At 44.1% G+C, this 9,805-nt stretch overlaps 1 long non-coding RNA gene across 1 annotated transcript; it reads left to right on the top strand.

The window, feature by feature from the left end:
• The first annotated feature begins 522 nt into the window (after positions 1-522).
• On the top strand, positions 523-1,809 carry LOC147818178 (uncharacterized). Its single transcript, XR_015438240.1, has 3 exons — positions 523-643; positions 1,244-1,313; positions 1,409-1,809. It is a non-coding gene; the product is annotated as an uncharacterized LOC147818178 (long non-coding RNA).
• The last annotated feature ends 7,996 nt before the right edge of the window (positions 1,810-9,805 follow it).

The raw sequence follows: 9,805 nt of genomic DNA on the forward strand, positions 1-9,805 counted from the left end.
GTGAGTGAGTGAGTGAGTGTAGCAGTGGAAGCGGAGGGGCTAATTGAGCATGAGTGAAGAGAGAGAAGAGCGGTGTTATACGGCCAGTCGGTCACTCTGTAAATGCCTGGAGTTCTACAGAAGATAAACTGAAACTTAAGAATCGATCTCATCACACAAGCATCGATCAATACCCAATACCAACGTTAGTATCGATACTATCGATATTTAAATCGATCCGCCCACCCCTAACCATGACCATAAAACATTAAAGGGGACATATTATGCTCCATTTCAACAAGTTTGAATAAGTCTCAGAGGTCCCCAAAGCATGTCTTTGAAGCTTTTTGCTAAAAAAATCCACTCCGATCCTATATTTCAGCATGCCTGTAAACCCCTCTTTTTCAGCCCTGTTCAGAACAGGCTGTTTCTGTGTCTGTAGCTTTAAATGCAAATGAGCTGTGCCTGACCACGCCCCTCTTCGGAAGGGGATGCCGTTCGGGCTTCTGGCACCAGCCTCTAATGTTTACGGTGACCGTGACCAGCGACCTGGCGTCGGTAGCGATTTGGTTCAACCACATGACTTTTATCCAGAATCTGACTCAGAGGGAGAGGCTGCTGAAGAAATTCAAACTCTACAACTGCAGCAGGACGTTTCTGAATGGTTGGTATCCAATTTTGTGTATTTTGCCATTACATTTTCCGTTTGTTGATGTGTGCTGGCACACAGTTACTAACATGTAGCTAGGTAGCTAATGCTAACTGTTACTGTCTCGTCATTACTGGGAGCTCTTTTGGTAAATAAGCACTTTTGTGAATTGTGTAGTTATCTGTCATGCCTCCTGATATACTTTTACAGTCTGAAAATCTTTGTTGTATGTGGACTGCTACAGGTGTTCAATGTCAGTACTAGTCAGATATTTTAATAGGTGCTGACAAAGTAAATTATTTTTCTCCATGTTTTGAGCAGAGATGCTTATCATGACATTTTCCTTTATGTAGTAAATGTATTTTGTGCATTACAATGAAAGCTGTAAATCAGCATAAACATGTTTGACAGCAACAGTAATCTTTAGTCAAAGACTAAACTGTGCAGTTTTCTACACTACACTGTTGTCAAGCTCCACATTATATGCAATAAGTGACATGTTATAAATGACCCATGTTATATGCACTTCATATGTAGCCAAGCTTACGTCTTACCCACCTTAGCTCCACTGTCTGTCAGTGTTTGAGTTACCATTTTTCTCTATATTTTGGATAGGTGCACCTGTGGAAACTGTGCAACCATGCCCACAGAAGCTGAGAATATCTGCTGCTAGGAGATACCACAGGTAGCATTCTCACTGGACAAACTAATCTGTAATTTGTTTTGATTACATTACATTTATAATAAACCATAGAATTTACCATTTGCAATTCACTGTAGGTTACCAGACGGCTATGGGAGATCGCAGAAGATTTACCATGTATGGTAGACCATCCTGGGTTGGAGCCGCTCTGCCTCAATGTGTACTCCCTCCAGAATGCCTGCAACATGTACCGCACTCACTATGGTCCTTTACGGTTGAGAGGAATACACCAGTACGTTTTGCTTCTTTGTAAAAACATAGTTCAATCTAAATAAAAGATGTTAGGCAGTCTTGTTTTACTTCAGTGCACATAATTTTACAATGGTAATAACACACCACAAATAGAGTAACACACACTCAAATAAATTAGTTTAGCTGCTCTTTGATTTGTAAAGTTCTTCTATCAGCAGATAGTGTGCATATAATATATGAATTCAGAGGAGTCATTTCTTTAGTAACAATCAAGCATTTATTTACACCAAATGAGGCAGTTATAATCAGTGATAATAAAAAAACTGTAAGATTCACTGTATCCATAAAAAAGAATTGTGAGACACAACATAGATATGTTTGCAAGACTAAATGCCCTGTCCAGTTGTTTTAGTCGGTACAGGTATCTAGCCTATAGGAGCTTTGTGAGCTGGTGCTGGGGCTTCCTTGGTTGCAGAATCTGGGTCGTCATTCCAGCCTGCGTGGTCCTACGCATCCATGCCGTGTTCCCTGACGCCACAGGCCGGTATGTGGGTTTTAGACTGCTCCATGATATGACCTACTCCTTCTCAGGCCGCTCAAACTGTGCAGTGAGGTCCTATGGGATGGGGATGGCCAAAGCAGCTTCTGTGTATGGTCCCAGGTCAACAAAGACTTTTTCAAATATGAGGTCCACCACATTCCCTGTTTGATAAAACACAAAAGTTTTTTTTTTTACAAAACAATGACTGAAAGTCTGTTTCTACCTCCTCACATTTTCTTTACTGTATTTTGTTGTTGATGGAACTGTCATAACATTATACGTGCAATATTTAATACAATGTGTACAAAACATTTTTTGGTTGAAAAATAAAATAACACTTATAGAATGTCGGCTCAGTCTTAACTGGTTTAGCTCTGCATTCTCCCTTCATGGCCTTTGGAAATTGGACCTTGAACAGTGGTTCACCTTCTTTTGTTTGGGCTTGTGGTCGGTCAGCATTTTCATTGTAGTACATGGCAGCCAGGTAGAGTCTGGAGGTACAGTAAAGAGAAAATCAAAGATGTTAATGATGACAGAAACCTTAGCCTACACACTCTCACAAGTTCTAAGTAACCACAGCTTCATTTACCTGCACATTGTTCCAAGACTGATAAATGACTCTTAGGTTTATCAAAAGTAGATGCACTTCAGATGGCTACAGACCTGTACTGATGTGAGGCTGAAGAGTCTTCAAGGATAACTGTGTGCCTACTAGCATGCAACATCCCTTGTTGCAGGAAGCTGTATAGATGCCCCGAACAGAGGAAACAGAGGTTACACCAACATATCCTCAAATGTGTAGTTATGGCAACAGCTGCAAGCAGTGCAAAAATGATAACAACAAATGCACTCAATTATGTGTAAATTGGGTTTTCAATAGCTTGTAAATGCTGCAAATAGCTCACTATATGTGCAAGATGCAAAAAATAAGTATTATAGACTATACCCTTGGACATATCCCCTTAACTGTGTGCTTATCTAGATATTCCCTACAGGCACTGTATCTGTAAACATGATATAAACGTTAAAACGGCCATCATAAGGCATGACTCTCAATAATATTGTAAGAGTTAGAGGTTCAAGTTAATTCATATATTGCAGTTAATTCACTAAAGATTTGTTTAAAAAGTTTACACAATTATTTACATATCTATGTTTACACATTTAAATCATAATATTACATCTGGTGAACAGTAACGATAAATTGTTGAATCTGCTTATGTGATTCTTTAACAGTTACCTCAGGCTAAGTCACTGTAGCTTCTGATTGGTTAGTTAAGTCACATGACTGTTTTGTACGTGGTGGTGACGAGAGTCAGAGGTGTGATCAGTAAAGTACTGCTTGAGAAAGTTATCCGTCTCCATTCTGCTGTTTCTTTATATAAAGAGTGATTCTAACCACCATTCCTCGAACCCTCACGTTACATTTGGTGGCAGCGTGGTGTTATTTTGGTGGTTTTGTGCTTTTTGGTGACTTAATTCCCCTATCGTGTGGATATCGTCGCTTTGTTCTACCGGGAATTTTTTTTTTCACTCCTTGAGAGCAGCGGATGAAGAGTAAGCTATTCCTTCTTGGAGATATTACGGATTTTTGCAGTTTCTTTCCCATTTTCATGCTTTTTGTGATTTTTGCATTCGACATTTTTCTACTATGTCTTCGGACGAGAGTGAATCTGCGCGAGAGGCCGGACCTTCTACAACGCAACAGCGGAGTTCCGGCGCTGCCTCGTTAGCACCCCATGTTGTTTCTGGTGCCCTGAAAATTGATCTTCCACCTACTTTCAAAGGCGATGGGACTGAATCCTTTACAAGCTGGGCTCGACGCTTTGAGGTATCAGTAAGGGCTATGTCTTCACCTGATTCGGATTTAACTGCTGTGATGGCCTCCGTCCTCCCTACTCGCTTGGCTGATGCTGCATTTCTGTACTGGGACAGTCTGCCTCCTGTAACCCAGAGTGACTATGATTTAGTTAAAGAAAGACTCAGAGATGTTTTTGGGCCAAAGTACTCCCTGCCATTCTTTCAAACACATGTGAATGCTCTTCCTCGCAAACCGGGTGAGAGTTTAGATGTATACAGTGCAGACATCACTCGCCTTGTGCTAGAAGCCTTTCCCAACTATGATCGCAATGCATTGGAAGGTGAAAAATTTCACCGTTTTGTTGCTGGCTTGGACCCAACAGTGCAGTCAAAAATTCATGAAGTGGGTGCTGAGGACCTTGAGCAAGCTCTGCGCATTGCCAGCCGCTGTGAGAGAGCCCGTGCAGCACTGCAGCTGACCACTACAGGATCGCCACATACTCAACCTCCAGATCAGGTAGCTATGATTCATCCTAAACCTGCGGATGACAAACTCCTGCAGGCAGTTGAACAGCTGACTCTTACTGTGACCAGTTTGAAACATGAAGTGCAGCAGTTACGAGGAAAACACAGTTATTTTGCTCGGCGCGTAGACTCCCAGCCTGAAAGATCTTCCTCCCGTGATGCTCGACATGGCACACGCAGTGTCTCTCCTTCACCGTACCATACCAGACATCACCCCAGAGACTATTATTCACCTGATCTGTATTATGGCCCTGATCCGGAGTCCCGCTATGAACATTGCCCCCCCTCTTTGGGTTATCAGAGAGGTCCTGATGGAAACGACAGCCATGACCGTCACCGCTCTCCATCACGTCCCTCTTACCAGTACACCAGGTACAGTAACCGTGACGATGACAGACACAGACGCAGTCCTAGTCCAGCTCCACGGAGAAATAGAGACACAAGTCCATACACTAGGGCCAGTGTTCGCTTTCAATCTCCTGAGAGGCATGCACATTCCAACTCCAACCGACAGGGAAACTTCCATTAGCTGCTGTTGAGGGGCAAACATCAGCTGCTACATCACAGCCCCAGGACGACAACCCACAAGTAACACCTGATAACAATGACTCACAACCTGATGACTCTGTTTCTTCTAACATCTTAACTGTTGTTGAAGGCATAGAAGTGTGCACTCTTATTGACTCCGGCTCCTTTGTCTGTATTGTGAGTGAAGATTTTCGCAATTCTCATCCAGCTTTGAAAAAGCGCCCCATGACAGCTTCCTCCGTGCCTGCTTGTTCAGTTAATGGACAGTGTCTGGACATCTTAGGCAAGCTGACCATTGGAGTCAGACTTGGAAGACAGGTATGGCAGCAGGAATTTGAAGTCCTCAGAGGATCTTTACAGCCAATCATATTAGGCTGGGATTTTCTGTCAAAACATCATGCCCTCCTTGATCTCAAGAACAAGGTACTGCAACTTTGGGATATGAAAATCCCTCTCCTGCCCAAAGGTTATGAAGTGGCTGCCTGCTGTAATGTATCTGTGCTTGCACCTACTAAGATTCCAGCTCTGAGTGAAACTCTCATCACAGCCTGTGTGTCTGCAGCTACCCCTGCTTCTCCCATGCCAACTGACTACTGTGGTGTCCTCATGCCCAACCCAGCCCGTGACATCATCATAGCACACTCTCTAAGTGAAGTTCAAAATGGCATGACTGTGGTTCGAGTCTTGAACCCCTCCAGAGAGGACATTGAGCTACATTCAGGTCAGCACCTTGGTGAGTTTCACTCTGCATCCTCGGTTGACATCCTACCAGCGGAAGAGGCATGTTGTGCAACCTTACCTGCGTGTGATTTAGTTCCACCTGTACAGATAAATGAAACAGGCCTGTCACCGTCTCAAATTCAGTCTTTGAAATCAGTGCTTCAGAAATATTCAGCAGTGTTCAGTAAGCATTCAGACGATAGAGGCCGCACAGGCATAATCAAGCATCATATTCGCACTGGTGATGCTACGCCAATTAAACAGAGAGCTTACAGAGTAACACCTGAACAGAGAGCTGAAATACAGACTCAAGTGGAAAATCTGTTGAAATCTGATGTCATTGAGGAGAGCTACAGTCCCTGGGCAGCGCCAGTGGTTTTGGTGCGCAAGAAAAATGGCACATGGCGGTTTTGCCTTGACTACAGAAGGCTCAATTTTGTAACAATCAAAGATTCCCACCCTCTCCCCAGAGTCGATGATGCGCTGGATGCTCTGTCTGGCTCTGCCTGGTTTTCTACAGTGGATCTTCAGCATGGCTACTGGCAAGTTGAGCTGGAGGAGAAAGACCGTGAAAAGACAGCTTTCACAACAGGCAATGGACTTTATCACTTTAAAGTGATGCCAATGGGACTTACCAATGCTCCTGCCACATGCCAACGCTTAATGGAAATGGTACTTCGTGGCCTCCCATGGAAAACCTGCCTAGTGTATCTGGATGATGTCCTTATTTACAGCCGCTCATTCAGCGAACTTCTCCAGCACTTGGAAGAAATACTCTCCAGATTCCAGTCGACTGGCCTCAAGCTGAATCCATCCAAATGCTGTTTTGCCAAAGAACAGGTACAGTTTCTGGGCCATGTTGTTTCCAAAAGTGGCATTCAGCCAGACCCACAAAATGTAGCAAGTGTTCAAGACTGGCCTATTCCATGCTCACCCACAGAAATACGGGCATTTCTTGGACTTTGTTCATATTATCGCAAGTTCATCAGGAACTTTGCACATCACAGTGTCCCACTACATGCACTCACTGAGAAGAATGCACTTTTCCATTGGACTTCTCAATGCCAGGATGCATTCACTTACCTGAAACATGCACTTTCAAATTCCCCAGTGGTAGCATTCCCTGATTTCACATTGCCATTCACACTCTACACAGATGCTTCAGGCTCTGCTATTGGTGCTGTGCTAGCTCAGAAACAGGGACATCAGGAGAAAGTGATTGCATATGCCAGCCATGTTCTCACTAAAGCAGAAAGGAAATGGTCAACCTATTACAGAGAACTATGGGCTATTGTCTGGGCAGTGAGACATTTTCGCCATTATCTCTACAAGCAGCCCTTTGTTATTGTCACAGACCACAAACCTCTTCTGGGTCTCAAAAAAATACCCATTGACAATGACAGAACTGGTCGCCGCGCACGCTGGGCTCTTGAACTGGATACTTTTGAGTGGACTGTAATTCACAAAGATGGCCACCGACACCTCAACGCTGATGCAATGTCCCGTCGTCCTGCTGACAAAAGCCCACGAGAGCAGAGCACCACCTGCACTGCTCCTGTCAGTCCACCACCTGATTTGAAACACTCAACTCATGTGAGTCCATCTTGTTCGGTTAGTTCTGTGCATCACATTTCCTGCAAAACAGATTCAAAACAAGTTTTTGGCAGCCGGACCACACCAGAGCCTCCAGGTCCAGACACACAGAGTGCTTCACAGTCGGTCGCCTCCACATGTATGCTTCAGCTCCCGGAAGATGACCTTCAAAAGGAACAACGGTTAGATCCTATACTGTCGGATGTCATCAGCTGGAAAGCTAAGGGTCAGAAACCACCATACTGGCGTATGACAAAGCGCACGGCTGCTGAGAAAGCACTTTGGCAAGAGTACCACAGACTGATGTTTCATAATGGTTTACTGTGTCGTAAAGTTTTCAACCCATCTACTCAGTCAGTGCTGTATCAAGTTGTTGTTCCTCACGCCTTAAAGGACACTGTTCTACAGCTGTTGCATGGAAATCCAATATCAGGTCATCTGTCAGCAGAGAAGGTCCTGAAACGCGCACAGCTACTGTGCTACTGGCCGTTTATGTCACGTGACATCAAGATATGGTGTAAACAATGTACTCCATGTGATGCACGACGGAGTCCAATACCGCATCAGAGAGCTCCAATGCAAACAATTGTGGCTACTGAGCCATTCCAAAAGGTTGCGGCTGACATCCTTGAGCTTCCCATCACAAGTCGCGGCAACAGGTATGTGCTTGTTGTTCAAGATTATTTCTTGAAGTATGTCAACCTCTATGCCATTCCAGACCAGCGCTCTACAACAGTTGCAAAATGTCTCTCTCTCGAAAACTTTATCTGCGACCATGGCATTCCAGAGATGCTGCACACTGATCAAGGACGTCAATTTGAGTCTGACCTTGTGAAACAGCTGTGTCACCTGCTGGGCATCCAGAAGACAAGAACGAGCCCATATCACCCTCAGTGTGACGGTATGATTGAGAGGTTCAACAGAACACTCATTGATCAGTTAGCCAAATCACTTCTTCAGCAGCCGGGTGAATGGGATGACTGCCTCAACCAAGTTGCTTTGGCTTACAATACTAGCCCTCACTCTACTACAGGTTTCACTCCATTCTTCCTCACGCACGGCCATGAAGCTAGAATGCCTGCTAATGTGTTATTACCTAATAATAAACCATCTTCATCCACTCCGGGTTCTCCCACTGACTATGTGATGCAGAAACTTCAGTCAGCCTTCGAGGCTGCGGAATGGAACAGAGACTTGGCCCACAGCCAGCAGAAACAACAGTATGACAAAAAGGTCAAACACATTCCCTATGTTCCTGGAGACCTTGTGTGGTTAAATGACCCCACTACATCAAAGCAGAAACTCGCCCCTCACTGGAAAGGCCCCTTTGAAATATTGGAGTGCCTTGGATCTGATGTGGATTCTCCTGGAGTGACATACAGGATTCATTATCTCCTGGATCAGTCCAACAAGTCTCAGATTGTCCATTACAATCGTCTCAGACCTTACAATGTCCCTGTGCCAGAGCATGGACAAAACACACCTCCTGACTCATCCATGCAATCTCAGTTTCCTCACTTGACTGCATTGTCAGGTGCGTTGCCCTTTCAGAACTCAGCATCTGCACCGCCAAAGAGCTGCAACATGCCTGGACTCGACCGCACTCCCTCATTGATCCCCCGGACCTGCCAACAGCAGCCCCAAAACCCCACTTCTCAGTTACCTGCTCCTCAGACTCAGTGTTTGACAGCTTCCCCTTCTGGACATATGGTGGCGCCCCAGTCTAACACTGTCCCCTCTGATCAGGGCCATGCATTTGCACTGCGCCCCAGGAGACATTTAGTCAAACCTCCAAAGTACCTCATGGACTATGTTCTAAAATGATGTCATGCTGTGTCTTTTTAGGCATTACTTTTTTTTCTCTATGGGTTTGTGAAACAGGGACGTTTCTTTTGTGAGAGAGGGAAGAAATGTAAGAGTTAGAAGTTCAAGTTAATTCATATATTGCAGTTAATTCACTAAAGATTTGTTTAAAAAGTTTACACAATTATTTACATATCTATGTTTACACATTTAAATCATAATATTACATCTGGTGAACAGTAACGATAAATTGTTGAATCTGCTTATGTGATTCTTTAACAGTTACCTCAGTCTAAGTCACTGTAGCTTCTGATTGGTTAGTTAAGTCACATGACTGTTTTGTACGTGGTGGTGACGAGAGTCAGAGGTGTGATCAGTAAAGTACTGCTTGAGAAAGTTATCTGTCTCCATTGTGCTGTTTCTTTATATAAAGAGTGATTCTAACCACCATTCTTCGAACCCTCACGTTACAATATCTTTCACAGCACTAATAAACAAGCCCGGACACCTATGCTAATCACTACAGAGCCTATTTTTAGTCCAAATTTTACCGGCTTGACTTTAAAGACAGCTAAAACGCCTTTAAAGTATAATACATTTAGCAGGGTGGCTCTAATCAATATCACACGGCGATACCAAGCAGAAGAATTGCATACAATCTGTACCCGGCTATACCCGGCTGCTCGTCGATGACGCTAAACGTTAGCTGCCATGCTAACAACACACGCAACAGGCTCTCGTGAACATACAGTAAAGCAACATAAAATGGTAA

The sequence above is a fragment of the Seriola lalandi genome, unplaced genomic scaffold (genome assembly GCF_002814215.2).
Source record: "Seriola lalandi dorsalis isolate HSWRI2012SDOR001 ecotype SW California unplaced genomic scaffold, Sedor1 jcf7180002054684, whole genome shotgun sequence".
Taxonomy (NCBI): Eukaryota; Metazoa; Chordata; class Actinopteri; order Carangiformes; family Carangidae; genus Seriola; species Seriola lalandi.